This window comes from Fringilla coelebs (assembly GCF_963513975.1).
Source record: "Fringilla coelebs genome assembly, chromosome: 3".
NCBI lineage: Eukaryota > Metazoa > Chordata > Aves > Passeriformes > Fringillidae > Fringilla > Fringilla coelebs.
The window spans coordinates 53917535-53936730 of NC_140030.1; the positions used below are offsets into that span (position 1 = coordinate 53917535).

A 19196-nucleotide genomic window follows, 5' to 3' on the forward strand; every position below is an offset into this window, starting at 1 on the left:
AAACGTGATGAGAGTTAATAACAATATTTTACTTCCACAAACAAGATACATGTTCCAGCAAAACAGATAATTAATATGAAGCATAATAATCCTTTGGAAGGACCTGTATGACAATTACCTGATGGAAGGAAAAGCTAGCAATTAGACTCAGTGACCACGCAAACCACTGTGTTAGTAACACAGTGAACACCAGAAAGAAAAAAAAAAAAATCACATCTCTGCACTTATCTTTGCTTCTTTCAAGTTGCTTATGCCAAATGTTTCTAGACTCCTCCTAGAAAATGTCTGGATGAAGCACCACACATGGATACAGCTACTCTGGCTTTGGAGCAGTAATAGTTTATCATGTAGGAATACTTACAGTTTTGTAAAATCCCACCCTGCTCTTGACTAACTAAAGAACTTGAAGAAAAAACATCCTTATGTAGCCCATAAACAGCAGATCACCCAAAAAACATAACATATATTTGAGGGTGAAAGATCTTACATAACTGAGATTTTAAAATAACAGTAATGCCATGTACAAAGGCATGACTCTTAACCATGGGCAACAAAATATTGATAGCACTGTAAATCATGAAATTTAAAGGCTAAAATTGGGAGAGTAGCAGTAAGAGACAAAGGGACAAAGCAGTAAGGGACAAACTCAGTGCTTTGTTTATTTTTGCCATAGACTAAAACCTTAAGGAAACTCTTCCCAGTAGCACAGAAGCAGTTCTTTGGAACATGGCTAGCTACCTGAAAAGGCTGGAATAAAGCCACTTCTGCAAGCCTACAGCAGAGGTCGGTCCTTTTTTGACTTCCAATGACCTTTGGGAATTCCCTATCATGTGGAAAAATTTTGAGCAGGGCTTGATAACCCACAGAGGTGCCTTTCAACTTTGACCATTCTGATTTTCTGAAACTGTTGTCCTACAAAATAGTTTTATTTCACTTATATTAAACAGAAGGGCTTAAGTTCTGTTTTGGTCATGTATGTTCCAGATACTCACTATGGGTTGGATTGAATATAATCCTTTTTTCTGTAGAAAGTGTAAATTGAAATTTTTCATGTATGCATTTTACAACTTTTAATATTTACTAGATGTATTCTGCCAGAATGCTGGCTACCAACTAACACCTGCCTGTTTTATGATGATTTCTGCCTATGAATAATTTGTGGGATGATGGAAGCACTATTTGAATAAATAGTCACCTGGAAAGGTTTGCTTTCCCCTTTCCCTAATAACCTAGTAAAAATATACTTTCATCCATCAGCAAAGTTTTGAGCTGTAAAAGGTTCTCCAGCAATCACTTTTAGCCACAGAGAAGCAGAGACACATTCAAGGGACAATGCATTGTACTTCCAACAGCCTTGCCCTACCCACGGCACTTGTAGGGTGAGCTCGCAGATATTTCACTGACAAATGCTGACATTTGAACAAGAAAGTTTTTTATAATGCAAAGCCCAAAATCTGTTGTGTTAATTCCCATATTTCCATGTGAGAATCCAAGCCTTAATGATCATGCTGCCCTAGACTATGGAGCTGACTCCATAAATTATCTTGTATGCTTTTTTGATACTTTTTTCTTTTTTTTTTTTTTTGCATCTCAAAGCTTTTCTGTGTTTTGTTTAAATGAACCAGAAGTTTAAGAGAGTAGTCATTACAGTCTTTTTAGTGATGACAGTTTATCATCAGTAACTACAGACCCAGCAAATCCATATATTTATCAAGGATAATCATAGGGCCCTAATTTACAGGTAAAACAATTGCATGGAAAAGGCAACACAAGCAAGTTATCCAGAAGCACATTACTGCAAAGAAATCAAGTATAAAATGGCTTTTGTCACAGTGAAGCAAAGGAATGCAAGCTCAACTTTGTTAACCATTATTTATTGGTCCACAATAGCTTTGAACAAATCAGTTTGACAGGCTGCACCTTTAATGTAAGCAGAAAAATTTCCACATAGGGTTAGAATAGAAGAACAACCCCAAGCCACGCCTAATAACTGATTCAACTTCTTTGTGTTTTATCCCTACTACAACTGAAAGAAATTAATTCTTCATGGTTGGTAAAGTGACAGCAAAGCCTACAAAATTCGGATTTGTCAAAGCAAAACCAGAAGAACCAGGTGGTTCATGAGAGCACGATACATTGAAATTGAGACCCTGAAGAAGAAAGAGATTAAAGTTTTGCCTCTGTCTTCATAAACTGATACACCTTTAAAAACAAAACCAAAATCCATCTCCACAGATACACAATGGTACCCACAGTTTTCACTCTAAAATTTAATTTTGTAAAGTTTTTTTAAAAAAAAGGCAAACCACAAAAACTAAACACAAAACCAAAACCACTCCACAAACCCCAAACAAACAAAATTAACTGAATCTTTCAATATATATTCACTGACATCCTTGTGCATGTCATATCTAGGGTGTACACATGGGACCAGGTTTTGGTGATTTTGCCTTCACTTAGACTACATAGAGAACTACCAAGAGAAAGACCTTGAAAAGGTCTCTAAATACACCAGATATGCCAGGCCTCCAGATACTAAGATGTAACTTGAACGAGTCTGTCTGAATATTATCTTCCTACTTCTGAAAACATTAGACCAGGAACATTGAAACCATTTAAACTGTCACTACTACTTGCTTATACATAATATCACATGCCTTGCTTAATGAAATCAGACAAGTCAGATTAATTCCCTAATTTCCTACTTGGAGCAGAAACTTGCATTTGAGATTGTAACAGTGAAATATTTATTTTTCAGGGCAGCAAAGGAAGTAAAAAAAGGTAGTAAAGAAGACGAAACAGCAAAAGTAATAGCTGTGAAATCTGTCTGTGTCGTTAAGTAGATAAACACCAGACAGGAACGATACCAGATCTACATTTCCCCACCACTGGCAATGACCGATATGTTAAATTAACTCAAAAGGGATTCTCCAGGTATATTTTTCTGGGATATTTTTAGAGCTTTTAGGCATTATATCATTAACAGTAAAAGAATTAAACACAGAATCATTGTCATTTTTTTCCATTTATTTGGAGTAGAAAGCTAAAGGTATCTAGCTTATATTCTCAGTTTGCAGGGAGAAATATGAAGGAGTTACATACTATTAAGGAGCTCAACAAATGAAACTGGATCAGAGCAGAGAAGACAAGTTACTGACAAGTCAAGTCAGGCACATCACACAGAGACAAAAATTAACCAGACAGAGACTTGAGGCAAAGAATTTCCTCTGCCCCCCTTAAAACCCTTAACTTCAATACATCCACTAAAGTCTTATTAGTTGCTTTCCTTTCCACCTTCCTTCTACTATCAATCTGCAAAGACATCTGATACTTCAACTAGCCTTTGAACAAACAAGCTAAACTGAAAAGTCAAACAAAGGAATGATGAATTCTAAATTCAAGAGAAAAGGGTCTCTCTGTTCTCAAAACAAATCCATTTTATACTTTTTAAGTGCTGAAGATTAATACTGAGCAGAACTTCTTTGCTTCTTCTATAGGTGTACCACATAAGATATTTCAGCAATTTTGCCTACCAAAATGAGTAATGTTTCTGGTCTCTGGTATTGCACTTGAATGTATCATTTTTCTCCACAGAAAAAGGAAGGCAAAAATTCTTCCCAAATTAATATTGTCTCCTGAAAGAGAGAAATAACCAAGAACCATTCATAATCACATTCTTTGAACTTTTTCAGGATAATGCACCAACTTGGTTTTTTTTTAAATTGTTCAGAAAAATAGCTGTGAAACACCAAGCAATTACCATTCTTGAAATAGCTTTGGTTTTATAATGAGCAGAGCAAACTTACCATCGCCTCTTTTAATTTGAAACACATATTTTTAATATGCCTATAAAATAATTTTCTAACAGATGGATTATTAAATGGCAGAAAAAGACTGCATAGATGAGTACTAACCTTTCACCTTGTAAAATTACAATTTTTATCTACAATGAGCAGATAAGAGAGAAGGACATCCTTACCAGTAACCTTCAAATAGGTTAAGATAAATTTAAAGCCCAAGACAAACACATTTTAGAATCTCTGCTCTCAAGGTTCATTGTTCATTATTGTAAGCCATTGTAAGTTATTAAAGATACCACTGGCTATTAAAGGAAAGTCATAACCTATATTTAAACTGCCCTTTTTTCCACTGAGGGGGCAGGGACATTATCCCACCAGTGGATCCAGTTGATATCTGTATCACAGCACTCTGCATTATGTTCAACACAGTGCTTTTACATGACATTTTATAAAAGATGACAAAGACAATTCTTAAGTGGGAGTAAATTAGGGTTTGTGATTGGAATGATGATTTCTCTCCTCACCAGATTGAGGCTTCTGCAGTCACAGCCAATTATCATCATGTTCAGTTCACAAAGGTTTGTAGAACACCACAGGCCACAAGAAATTCCCAACATTAAAACACAGCTTTAACAACCAAGACAAATACCAGGCAAAAGCCAAGACTACATTGCTCCACCACAATAAATACTGAGAAGGCAGTGCCAGTATCTGTCACAAATTCTCTTTTGTTTCCTAGTGGAAAATCCATGTAGATTTAAATTAGCAAAGTTCACTATAGAATATACATTTACTTTATGCTCTCACATTTTAAATACATGTGCAATAATATTTATTTTCACAATTCTAAAGATGAGCTACAAAAACTATTCAAAATCCATCTCTGTGTTAAAAATTACAGGCCTTGATCTGTTTACACTACATCTGGATATCAATTCTCAAAAATATTTTAAATAAAACCACAATCCTAAATGTAGCACAAAGTTCAACTATATATGCACACATGTATATATTAACATATATATATATATATATATATATATATATAAAACATCTGGTCATATATACATCTGGTTGTATATACATAATGTCCAAATGAGATACTAGAGACACTTGAGAACAAGCCATCTATTTATAGCATATTAAAATATTTGTGCATTTAGTAATTGATATAGAGATGTGTGTGTGAATGTGCTTACATGTGCCAATACATACTTTGAATTTGGACAAGGTATTGATTACACACAATGAACAGGGCACTGTGTCTCAGCAGATATTAACTATGTTTATCCAAAGACTGCTGATAAACTGTCAGATTCATAATGCCATTTTTAATTAGCAACATTTTCATATATTTTTATAAGTTCCACTGTTCCACATAGAGTTACCAGATTCCTTTCTACTTTCCCTTGCACTCACAGCTTTTTTCCATGTAACTTTTAGGTTCTCCTTCCCACATCTCCTGGCAGCTTTGAACTAAAGAATACTGATTGCAATGTGCAATACCTGCACTTGACATACAACACTGAGTAAGCTCATCTTAACTCTGTAAAAGACACACTCCCTTAAGTCAAAGGTAACTTGTACAACACTACCAAAGCAAACATGGAGATCCTAAAACAACTTCCAATGTTTTTGTTCAATGTCAGACTTTCCACCACCCTTCTTAGGAAATAAAAAAATAATTTCAGGGTAAAATTAACATGTAACATTCTCCTTATGCAAACTTCATTTCTCCTCATTTTTCCTTTCCTCAACAAAATGTTCCCTTCTATCAGGTATCTCTTGACAGCTTTCTGTGTTCCAGACACTCTCCTCATTTGCCACCTTGCTCCCCTCACTCCTTCCCAGAATACACTCAATTTGCACATGTGAAAACAAGGCTTCCTACAACTACAGCTCCACCTTCCTTGTCTCTCTTTTCAAAGTTGGCATGTCCAAAAGAATAATTCCACTACTCCATTTCCTTGGTTCATCTTTCAAAGCAAAAGTACCATCACCAAGATGCATCTCTCAATAAAACTAAGATTTATTTCCATCCTCATCTGACAAGCTTAGTGTCCTCTCTTCCAAAATTGAGTGCACATTGCTTCCATAGCACAATTTTCTTTTAGGTCTTCTATTCAGATGTCACCTGAAGTTTCTCTTGTTCCTGTAAGCACCAAGGCTTCACAGGAGCTTTACACTATGCCTAAGCCTCATTCTCTGCTTCCTCATTGCTGACACCCTCGAACACTAAAATAGTTATAAGTCAAAATTTATTCCTATACTTTTGAAATACAAAGCTAAAATAGTGGGGAAACTTCTGGTAAGGTAAGTAAACATTTTCCATCTAAGACCAGATTGAAAGGCCAGTGCAGAAATAAAACAAATGCAGCTATGAGACTGGAAACACGAACATCAAGGCATCACAAGGCAACAAAGACACCAAACTAATATTCAGTTGGCGCAAATTCCAAACTCCAACTAATTACTTTGTCACATCTGGTGTAATGGGTATCACCAAATAGGGAGGAAAAAACACAGACATAATGCCCCTAGATCATACTACAAGTAGTCCGAGATTTTATCTCACTTCCAAAACATCTAGTAATGCAAGAGCCAGTGCCTAAAGAATTTTGGAAATAAAATAGTCACAGATTTCATGAGTTATCTGTATTGTTCACATTCTTCAGATTTTCTTCCAATAATCTGTCTATAATCAGTTTGGAAATTGGAGGGCTGTACTTTCTTTTGCTGCTGCTTCTCTAACACTTTCTCAGCTGATAGTACTTTTCTAAGTTATTTTGCCCATTTCCATTTCATCCACAGATATAAATTATGCTCGCACACACACAGAGAGGAAAATTCTACTCTTGCTTGATATGAACAGACCATATGTCTGTGAAGGCAAAACTTAACATGACAGAGAAATATGTAAAAACAATTCCATAAACAGAATTTTGCTTTGCTTCCAAGTACCTCAGCCATGCATTTCAGACCCTCTCTTCTTGCAGTTTCAAGCCAGATATGCCAACCTTGTCAGCCAGCCAAACCTCAGCCTGAGGTTTCAAGGCTTTCCAGTTACAACACCCAGCTCTTTGGATTCCAGAATTCTAAACAGATCTAATCTCCCCACAGCGTTCACACAGCACCAACCATTATATTCTCTCAGTGGAGTGTGTCGGCCGCGTTCAGGCAATCCCTGTCCTGTCACTAACCAAAGCCTGAGGTGTGCCAGTTGCAGAAAGTTGATAAAGTCTCCATTACTGGAAACTAGATACCAGAACATACACATTCACATAAAAAAACAGGCTGTCTCCTCCACTGTGCTTTCTCCTCAGCTATCCTGGCCTGAAATGACAACTTTAAAATTTTGTATTTAATTGCTCAGTCAGGTAACTTACACTTTGGCTAAGGATGCATAATAAATAACATAAAGAGTAACCAAATACTAATAAAATATTAAATTAGAAGTATTTGTGATATGTAAGGAAATTGGTGTGATTAGATCTTCTGTCATGACTGTGTAATGCCCCAGAGAGGTTCAGTTAATCATGTGTCACCAAAAGCAGCATGACTATTACTTCTGAAAAGCAAGCTGAAACTGCAAACCTGAACAGTAGCTTTAGCTCAACACCCATGTTTACTTAGGACCTCAACTCATGACATTTGAGCACGGAAGCTCCACCCAGATTTAACTATTTTAAAACAAACACCACACAAAACCTATCCTTTTTAATTTACTTCATAACATTAGCTAAAATTACTTTTGCACACCTTGCTTAGAGAGCCATAAATATGATCAGTAAATTTTATGGCCAGCTCCTTCATAGGCAGCAAAGAGAAAATGTTTCGCTAACACACCAAAATACTACAAAATATTCAATCACCTTTAATTTATCAGCACTTGCTGATAGCTGCAATGACTGATAGCCCAGTGGATGGCTTCTCCTCTGTAATCAGAATGGGAAATAAGCAGTGCACCTTGGCAAAGCAGACTTCTATTTCGATCAAGGTAAACTGTGATAGGACAGGGCTATTCAAAGCATTTCTGTTCCCCTCCCTTACAGTGATTACTGTTTAATAATGGCAGATACGACAAATTGAGTAATAGTCATTTTGTCCTTTGGCATATCTGGCTATCCTTGGCTTAAGCTTAGTCAATCCTGTGCACAGAACCAAAGTCAAACATCACGGTCCTGACAAAAGTAAGTGATGAATAAGGACAATACAAACTAAAGAAAAAAACCTGTGTGATCCATCTCTGTGCTGTAAACAGGTCTCTGGATGTGAAAAAATTCAAGGTATTTGCAGAACAATAAATTCAGTGGATGTCAGAATATCTAGGGAACTCAGGGGCTATTCGTCTTGTGCCTGAGAGATATGGAGAACAATCCCTTACTAACAGTCATGCTTTCTTTTCTTCCTTCCTCTTCACCTTATGCTATTTCATTGTAAGGTATTGAATGCCTCAAATCTTGCATCTAGGATGGACTTCTGAGGAAAAAATTCCTTTCATTGTGAGCTAAGCAATTTATTAAGGACATGTCGGGGTATTAACACACACCTGCATGTGCACATAGGGGTTTTTTTCCCCTTACTGTCTTAATCTCCACTCTCTCTAGCAACATAAAAGATTTCAAGAAATTGTAAGAGAGCTTCAATAAAAACTTCTGTTTGCCGTAAAACTCCATCCACATACTACATAAAGGCCCAGAGTAGAAAGGGAAGTATACTATTACCATGACAATTTACTTTGAGTATAAGGAAATATGAACAGATGGTTATAATATTCAAGCTGAATAATTTATTGTTTAGACATTTAGACATGTCTGATTTCAACCTAGAAAAAACTTTATGTCTTGTATGCAAAGTAAACTTTTGGTGAGCACCAAAAGAATGCGGCACACAATCATTAACAAAAAGAGTGATTAGGTTCTGGGGCTTTAAAACACAATTCTGTGAAGTGCAAAACCCAGAAATTCAGCAGCATCTCTCAGTATGCCTCAAATACTCTCCTGCTACTATTAGGAGTTAAACAAAAACAAAAATAGATAAGCTGGACATATGTTAAAAGGGTATTTTAGATAATTTAGAAAGAAATAACCAAACATATCCTTAGCACAAACTTGTGATAGTAGAATAGTCCTTAACCAAAATGGAAATACATATGACATACAAAAAGACTTACACTTTTTAATTATTAAACATTTTAATTTCCAAGGGGGAAAATCCAGAAGTACCATTAAAGGGAATGCTTTTGACACTGACACAGGGTGCTTATTTTCAGACAGTTATCTTCAGCAGACCCTTGCGTCTCTGTGTGATTAAGTCACTACAGCACCTCGTGATTCCACCAGCTTACAGAGCTCTAACATAAACCATCACATTACCTACCACACAAAAAACAGCTTGTTCATTCTGAAGATGCTCTTTGATGCATGTTCTCCATGTTCTTATACATCCATACATCAAAAACTGTAAATATTTACTATTTAGTCTCAGTTGTTAAATTTTTATTTAGTTTCAAACACTTTTTATACCCAAAGAAAGTGGAGAAGCTAATCAAAGGATAAGACAGAAAGAAATAATCAGGATTTGAGTTTGGTTGGTTTTATGTTTTTCCATTAAAAAAAAAAAAAAAGATTAGATAAAAATTGTCCCTGCAACAAGAGTTCCTAAAATTGATGCAATGTGAAATTAGGCTCACAGCAGTTAGCTGACATTAGGTTTTTTAGTGCATGTAGCCTGAGGAAAGTGAAACTAAGGAATGGAATATTATACCTGTGGAAATTTTCATTTCCTCTCTAAAAACTAAGCAATGAGGACTGTATTCCAATATTTACCTGTGAGTAAGACTGTTACTGAGATGTCAGACAAGAGTAGCTAGATGAACAGATGCCATACTTCATACACAAACTTCTCTAGGTAAAAGTTGGAAAAGACACCATTTTGATAGACCAGTTTCTAACAAGGGCTACCTTGACAGGTCAATACAAATAATTTCATACTTAAACTAAATTACATAAAAGTAATTACTAAAACTTCTTCTAAAATTTAAATAAAGCCTAACACACTTAAAAAGGAACATTTTTATACTGAGTTCACACCATTCTTAATTGGTTGTCTCTTTTGACTTTGCTGCCTTTTTGATCAGTAAGACTAAATAAGGAAAAAAAACCCAAATCTTCCCACTAGGCCATTAATGAATAGACTCAACAATAAAATGAGGTCAAGCCAAAATGCTTTTCACTGACAAACCAAAGGGTAGCATCCTTTTTCATAGATTATTAGCCAAACCAGTTGTAGGAGTCACTAATGAAAAAGACATTCCATAAAAAAAGAAACGTAACTGCTGAATTCAAGATGATGTCTTCATTTGTAAGTTTGGTCAGTTTATCAAGTCAGAGTACACCTTAAAAAGATGTGCAATTTTCCTTTTTCAAGAAAATATTATTTCCCAAACCCTAATTTTCTTTGTTTCCCCCTTCCAGTCTTCCTGACCATCTCTTCTTTCACTGTTTCTTTGCCCTCTCTACAAAGGATAAAAGGATTGTGCACTCCTCCAAAAGGAGTTTCGAGGGTAGTAATTAGATTCCTTTCATTTAAAGTTCTCAAGTTCATTCATGAAAGACCATGAAGCTTCTATTCAAGGGTATTAATATATTTTTCAAACAGATACATGAAAGCTTCCTACATAAACAATATATTCATTTATGAGATAGTATAGTAAAAATCAAGTCCAAAGTTGAAAGTGTCCCATAGCTGACAGCAGAAGTCTGGAACAGAAGTTTGAATTTCTTAAAGCAAAAATAAATTAATAGAATCATAGAATCACTTAGGATTGAAAAGACCTTGAGATCATCAACTCCAACCATTATTTATTCACATGATTATCTGAAAATGCTTGTTAATGTCCTTTTAATTCACTCATGCAGGAGCATCTGTATAAAAATTAAGCATATTAGCTTGAAAAAAAAAGCCTGAAATCTTGTTTCTTAACTACCATACACTATTTTCTCCCTGGGATGTGAGAGTGTCTCTTAACTCATTTCAAAGTTGTCCTTGCCAGCAAAGCATATGCTTACTTTGATCCAACCAGCAAGACCAATTTACCTGAAAGCCACTTTTCAAAAACACATGCAGCTAAATACTCCACTGAAACAAAAAGTCTTCAGTGTTTACTAGGGCAAATTTGACCAATTTACAAACTGACTTCAGCAAATCAAGCAATTACATACTTCTCTAAGAACAAAGCACTAAATTAGCTTCTAAAAGACAAAATAAAATATATGTGAAACAAAAAGCTGTGTTCACACAGTATTACTGAACAGCAGGCAAGCATTTCTTGGCCATTTCTCTGTGCTGTTAATAGAAGCTTCTTGCTAAGCATAAAAACCTTGTCCAACTACAGCAAAGTCTCAAAGGATTTGAAACCATGTTTTCCTCTTCTCTTACACTGCCTGTTGTGTGTCACCTGTTGACATGACACAAAAATGGTCAGGTTCTCCCCTTCCTCCTCAGTGTTCCACTTATCCATTTACAAGTCAAACCTTAGGATCCTTTGCCCATGTCTGGGATAAATTTTCAACAATCACTTGTTTGTTTTCTAGTCCCACTTTCTGGAACTACACAGTTTTGTACATATAGGGCTTTTGTATCTGTTTCGATTTTACATCTGGTTTTCATACTCATATACCAAAAATGTGCTAATGCTTCTTAAGAGAGGTCTGAAATCTGACTGTCTCAGCAGGACAGGAAGCAGATTGCCAGGCTAAGGTTTGAAGCTGCAGCCCTGTACACTGCTGCTGATAGATGGGGCAGGACTTGCTAAAGGAGCAGGTCTGCTGCTTTGCTAACAGACATAGAGAATGTACATGACCTGGACTAGGAACCTAGGAAAAAACTAACCAATCTTATTGTATTCATGGACCATGAAGCCTTACCAAAAGTACATAATTATTCTTGAAAACAAAGGGTATTTTTATCACAAATGAATTCTAAATGCCTGCATCTCAGAGAGCAATTATTTTACCTGGTAACATTTACCTATAAGTGATCTACTTTTTATGGTGCTATAAATAGACATATGAGTATTAATGACTGCATTATCAGTTAAGTGACTGAAGTCTGTTCAGTTTTTGGTTTTGGTGGTCTCTTGAAATAGTAGTTCATAACCTGTCTGGGGTACCACCCACCTAGAATTAGTTCCCCTTACCTAAGAAGGTTCAATGCATATGCTTCAGCACATACTGAAAACAAACATATAAATGTTATTTTACTGGCATATCAGACTGTTCACATTCCTGAAATTATTCTTTTGACTCACTGTCACTTACATTACATATTTTCCCTTTGTAAAAAAGCTGCTTGCTGCTATAAAAATGTGCTTGCTATGAATCAATAAAATATAAATCTATTTTATACAAATCAAAGACCCATCATATGTCAATGACTGCAAAGAGCACTGTCTAGCTGTTATGTTTTCAGCCCACCCACGAAGATCACACACAGCTTACACTCTGCAACCTCCTATGGTTCTCAGTTCAAACATATTTGTTGTAAACTTCTGCTTTTTAGGAGTCAGAAAGTATTTTGCACTTGCCTCTTTTCCAAATTTTTCATTCCATGCATAGAGAGGAGTTTTGCCTTCATCATTTTCCTCCTGCCTATGTTTCAATCCATCGTGCTAGTGAAGAACACATTCATTCCTTTCTTCTCAAAAGCTCCAAGTCTTTTCTCTGCAACTAAGAGCAGTTGTTTGTGCCCAGGTGTCAAGAGTTGGCTCTTGATTTCACAGGACAAGTTGTGCTTGTGAAATATGTACCAGTGATGTGCTCCATCCATAAAGTCAGGATAGTGTGCAAAGTGCAGACAGGGAAATTAATAAAGCTAAATATACAAATGTTGGCCTGAATGGTAACACCAGTGCTTAAATTCTCTTTTTTTCCATACATCCAGTCAGACTTGTAACTATTGCCTCTTATCTTTTTGCTGTGCATCCCTCAGAAAAATCCAGTTCTGTATTCTCTTGAACATCTTCCAGGCAGTAGATTCAAGGTCAACACTAGGACCTTAGATAGTTTTATCTATTTGGCTTGCAGCTTGCTTTCCCACATTCTTTTGAAAAATAGGTGGTATATCTACATACTTATTCACATACAAATATAATTCATGAATGCCAGTCAGAGAAAGCAGAGGAAAGGATCAGAATGTGATTCTACCCACACACAAAAAAAAAAAAAAAAATAAAAAAGGAAACCTGTTATCCAGAGGTTTCTGCTTATTAGGAGGAGAGATCTCAAGCTCTAAAAATTCTTTAATATCATGTGCCATTTCAAGCAGCAGTTCAGTGATTTCCATCTCCTAGCTAATGAGATGTATGTTTCCTTGGCCAGCAAATGCTGTCAACAAGAGCACAATGAGAAATATGATGGTCCCTATACGTTTTTTTCCTTTTCGGAAATGATTACTTACAGTACATTGAATAATAAAGAACTTCCATTTTATTTTTTTTCCCTTTCAGGATGAAAGATGGTTAAAATGGATGACCAAAAACTCCAGCTCTCAAGGGGACATCTTCTTTAATGCACTAAAGAAAAACATCAGGAAGTAAGGGTGACACTTAGCAACATGAACACCATCTCATATCTGAAGAACCCTTTAGATTAGAACTTACTCTGAAGTATATGAAAGCTGAATAGGTTGAGAGTAGACAACCTTGCCTTTCCTCTAGATGGCTTAAAGCCAAAAAAGTGCACTAAACTATTGTAACTTGTATCATTTTACTACCTACAGCATAAGTCTCTCTGGACTCTGTAAGAATGCCAGAAGTTTATACAAGGCATCCTGTTATGTTCTCTCCAAAGCAGAAGCTCCAAAATTCTTGTACTTTTACTTGACACAAAATTTACTTTTTCCTGTCAAAATGTGAGTTCCAAAATTAAATATAACTCTAAAATTGCTCTTCACACTTTGATCAACTTTACAAATTTTCATAAACACATGAATCAATTGCTGTAAAGGTAACAAATATCATACAGACAGAAAAAAAAATCAAATCAAATTGTTCTGTATTGTATAATACTACCCAAAAAAATACAAGAGTATTTACCTGACATACCATAAATGGCAAGAAAATACCCTTTTCTCCACTTGTTGTGAAATACATGTAATGAAAGCACATATTTACTGTTTTCCCTGCTTTTGAAAGCTCTTTACCAACCCCTAAAGTTTAGGGAGTTGTTTTTCTTTTTTAAACTGCCTTTTTCTTTTATTTAACCATAGCTTACTTAGCTGCATGGCAAGCACCATTTCAGAACAGTCAAAACCTGATGCTATTAGAACTAATACCAAAAAGCTTTCTACTTTATTCTTTCTGTATTAATTCTCCCTTTGAAATTTTTTATGTTCTATTTTTCTTTAGTCAGCAATTCCACAATCCATCCAACAGCTTTTTCCTCCTGGCAAGTTCCTTTGCCATCATCCATGACCATCATGAGATGCTAGTAGTTGGAATTTCTCCTCAAACCTATAATTTATTCTGTAATATTTTTATCATAGATTTATTTGGCTCAGTCTTGTGAGTATCCCTTTCTCATCCTTTCAAATGCAATTCAAGCTTTGACAATCCAAAACAATTTTGAATGGTCTGGAAAAAAATTACCTCTTACTTAACCTTTAATTTAATTCATTTGTGAGGATGCTGAAGTGCAGAGCTTCCAGAAGATTTCTTTTTGAAATTCTATTATTGGGTTTTCCCTCACCTTCCTGATCTATGACCAGATATTTTACTCCTACACATAATTTCTTTTTTTGTAGGCAAATGAACTCCACATTGTCTTTTTAATATATATTTTTCAAGAGAAAATTTAGGCCTTGACAAAGAACCTTTGCTCAAAACTTTTCCCACTGAATCTCAAAAAGTATCAACTGAATCATCCTTACACTTGCTCTCACACAATTCTTTTCCATGGACTCAGAGGTCTAAGTGGAGCAATTTATTCACACGAAGGGAATAAGATCTCTTGTACTCAATTTTTGTACATTTATTCACGTGCTGGTTTTAGAGAGGATGCAGTTAATTTTCTTCATATGATGCTGCAATTTGGGTTTAACCAAAACAGTGCTGAAACCACAGGGATGTTTTAGTTATTGCTGAGCAGTGCTTGCACAGCATCAAGACCTTCTTGCTGCCACGCTGCCTCAGCAGCAAGGAGGCTGCAGATGGGCAGCAGGTTTGGAGGGGGCAAGAGCAGGATGGTTGTACCCCAACTGGCCAGAGGGACATCCCATGTCATATTGAATTGTGCTCAGCAATAAAAGCTGGAGGAAATAAGGAGGAAGGGAGAGAATGGGGTGAGGGGGTTGGGGCGGGGGGAGGGACAGGATGGGGGCAGGGGGAAGTGGTTTTATTTTTATTTCAGTCATTAATGCTTTATGCCTGGTGTGTTACTGTTTTACATTCTCACTCCCTTTTTTATTACTGTCATTAGGGTATGGCTTGCACTGTTTAAAAGATCTCCTCCTCCTTGTAATAATCACCTTTGCTCTGGTCTTAAATCACAACAGCTTTTGGGTCCAGTAGTGTTAGGATATTGTTGGCCCTCTTACGTTTATCCTTCCAGACCCCTCTCACACAGGAGGGTAGGTCCATGTTAGCTGAAATTGCTTTAACCTTTCAGCTTTTCATTTTGATGTACTTTTTTTGTTTTGCCATAGAAAAATTTCACTCCTGTGAGACTGCTCCTATGGAATGCAGGATCACTCCTATAAAACAGCTATCAAAACAACAACAACAACAACAACAACAACAACAACAACAACTCCTCCTCGAAGGCTAGACAGAGGTTTCCCTTTAGGTAAGTTTCCTAACTAGTTACCTAGAGAAATAACCATTCATACAAGTGAAACCTTACTCTCCACATTGCATCTTAACATTCACGGCACCAAAACCATATTACTGGCTTAGTATATTCTACTAAGAGTAACATCCCAGCAAGGTTAGGAGCATAGTTCTAGGATAACATAGTTGCAGGACAGTTCTAATAGCCACAGTGTAACTCTTCCCAGTATTCCACTTTTTCACAGGGTATTGCCCAAAATAAAAAATCACATTTTTCATTTTTTATGGGGCTGACTCAATTTTGAAGAGGCTTCTTAAATGAGCTATTTGCTTAGAAGCAAAAGATTCTAAAGCTCCCATAATAACAGAAAGAACAGTAGAGTATTTCTTAAAGAATTTAGGGGTTTTTTTCTTCTGCATATCTTGTCCTTTATTAAAGGAAATAAAAAGTAGTAATGAACCTACACATATTCAGCAGAATAGAAAGTTCCAAGCATGTCAGAAGACTCGGGGGAAAAAAAAAACCCACTCATTTAAAGTCACACTAACTTTAAAAAAAATATCCAATTAAGTGTATTTTGTTCTCATTTTAACAATAAAAAAAATCCCCAATTAAGTATACTTTATCTTCATTTTAACAAACCCCTTAGCAACAAAACATTGTAAGGCTTGGTTGCTATGACAAAAATTATTCTAATTAATATGATTGGAAGCAAAATAAAAACTGCTGTGCACAGGAGAAGGTATAACAGACTACAATGAGAAAAGGTCATTAGATATTGTAGCTAATAATCATTAGCTGCTCTGAAAGGTCCCAAGAGAAGCTTCTTTTCAATTTCTGTATTCTCAAACATTCCTTGAATCACACGTGAAGCCTACGCTGAAGTATGGACTTGACATCTCATCTACCATAAGCCAGACAAAACAGCTGTCTAGTGCAAAACTCTGGCTTTCAATCCTTCCTGTATCCTTCAAAGGGCAGGAATGCAAATTCCCCATATTTAACAAATTCACTTAAGCAGTGGGAGTTGTCTCTCTTTTAATTCTAATATGAAAAACATACTTAAAGCTGTCTTTTGAAAACAGAAGCAGTTGTTAATTATAGTTTTTTTCCATATCAACTTTCCTATCTTTACTACATTGTAAGTGCTACTTTGAAACGCTTTTAAAGGTTTTCAGGTTCTTAAAAATAATTTTAGATACATAATTTTTAAAATAACCATCTTTAGATGGTCATGGTTACTATTGGAGTAGTTACTAGAAGATAATCATAATTTGAGTATCAAAGTGGAAATTGAAGACTATGTTTAGAAACTTACAGCAAAAATTACTGTAGACCAATAAATACAATTTGGTAACATTTTGACCCAGCAGATTTAAATTAAATTTTTTTAAGTAACCAAACTGCTTTATAAAGCCCATTTAAATTGTGAACAAAATATTAAAAGTGAGCACTCTAAGATAAATAGCGGCTGACACTGAATCATGAAAGGGATCTCTGTAACACAACACATATAATAGGTGATTTTTTTCCAAAGGTAATGCAGAATGTTCAGTTTTTAATACATAAATCCATAAAAATTCCTTTTTGTTTCACAGTCTCAAGAATAGATCCCTGCTTGTTCAGAAAACAAGGGTAAAAAATGCTGAAATCAAGACAGTATATTCACGGATTACTTTCAGATCCCCAAGTATTGCAGCAATTTGTAATTTCCAGCTTTTGATCATAAGAAACACTGGGGATTTACAGATATGTAAACATAAGTAAGTGTTTTAAATGAGCCATTAAATTACAAACACAAAAACTTCATGGATGAAAAAAAGAATTCTTTTTCTTAAATTTGGATAGTTTTTGCAACATTTTAACAAGCAGCTGAGGCTTTCAGCACTTTCCGATTAGCAAGGCTGGCTTCCTTAGTCTCAACTGCTCCTGCCTGCCCAGTGCTGCCTCTTGACAGCACCAAAGCTCATCCTTCCACGAGGAAAAGAAACTCTGCTGACTCTTATTGAAGGGTTAGGTCTTTCTGCCAGGCTCAGTGGGTAAACCAGTGGGTTGGTCCAATGAGTCCTAAAGCACACAGAGTGGAGGGAGTGGCTCTGCATAGCCTCAAACAGGAAGGAAAAAATTAGGTTCAATAAATTTGAATTGTAACACCTTTTCTGGGCAGTAACAAAACTGAAATCACAGATGAAACAGCCTCATACTTTCCTGTGGCCAGGATGTGCTTCCCCTACTAAACCCTGGGAAGCTGTTGGGACCAAGCTAATGCTGGCTGACCCATGCTGAGAATAGTGGGGAGGGAAATATGTTCCTAATCTCATGTGAAAATGCAGCCAGACTTAACAGCCTCATTTTACAATCATGCCCCAAGGATGCTCCTACGCCTTCAGTAAGTAAAGCTCCCAGTTCAAACTGCAGTTCTTCAAATTTTCAAATGCCAGTCTTCTGACAGTTTTAATCTCTCTGTACTACTAGCTTGTAAAACCTGCCCACCAGGTTTCCTGCTCTTTAGACTGGGAAAATGGGTGAATGAAGTCTTCCAATGGAAAAAATAGTTCTCTGAAGGTGCTGTAAGTCAGGCAACAGGCTGATCAGAGAACTCACTGAATGTTTCCTACCATTTTTATCCGGTATTATATCATAAACCCAATGTTAAAAGTTATGGGGAGACAATAACAAGGTAATATAAAACTGAAACCCTTCAGAGAAACCAAACAAATCCCACAGTGCAGCAGATAAACAAAAACCACACGGAAGCCACAGGGTTCTCAAACTTCACTTCTGAGGGCTAACCCATGCATCCTGATTAACTGCACTTTAAACTAACTTAATGAGATGGCAATAAACATCAGAACTACTTGTCCTTTCAATTTCCTGTCACTATCAGTCCCTTCCAAATGTTTTTTACTAAAAAAGAAAGACTTACAATTCCTAATGACCAATGGCCTTAGACATTCTTCAAAAACAAACCAAAAATATTTCCCTAGTTGTTTTCTGGGATAGATATGACAAGGGAAAAATAAAAAGTATTAATAAAAGTAATAAAAATAAAAAGACAAGCAAGTATTCAAAATTGTAGAGGATTTAATTTACCTGCTGCAAGGTACAGAAAAAAGTGACCCTTTGATCAGTGTGACTAAGGAGAACTCATATTGCTCAATACACTTCAAGGAAGAAAGGTTTCCCCTTCTTACAAAAAATAATTAGGGGTTCGAGATTCTGTAACTCCCTGAGATCATACTGAAAACCAGTGTCCTGAACAGTAAGGTAAGTATTTTAAGATTTTACAACATCAGCAGAACTCAGTGTTTCTCTATTCAAATGGACAAAAAAACCCAACTTCAAATCCTGACTGACATTCTGTCTTGCAAATATCTATGTTCTGCTCTAAAAAGATGACAAGGAGTTGCTCTGATGTTTTTTTCAGAACTGTTATTTAACATTTTCCAGCTCTGCAAAGGCATGAGAACATTAAAAGTCTTTTGTTGGAAGCAGAGTGTCTGAAAGTTCATTGGCAGAGTAGCTACATCCACTTTTCAAGAACACATGATAATTCTCTCTTTGGTTT

At 36.0% G+C, this 19196-nt stretch overlaps 1 protein-coding gene across 2 annotated transcripts in view; it reads right to left on the reverse strand.

Moving 5' to 3' along the window:
- PTPRK (protein tyrosine phosphatase receptor type K) overlaps positions 1–19196 on the reverse strand; it is a 374688-nt gene that overhangs the window by 210177 nt on the left and 145315 nt on the right. The window lies entirely within an intron of this gene.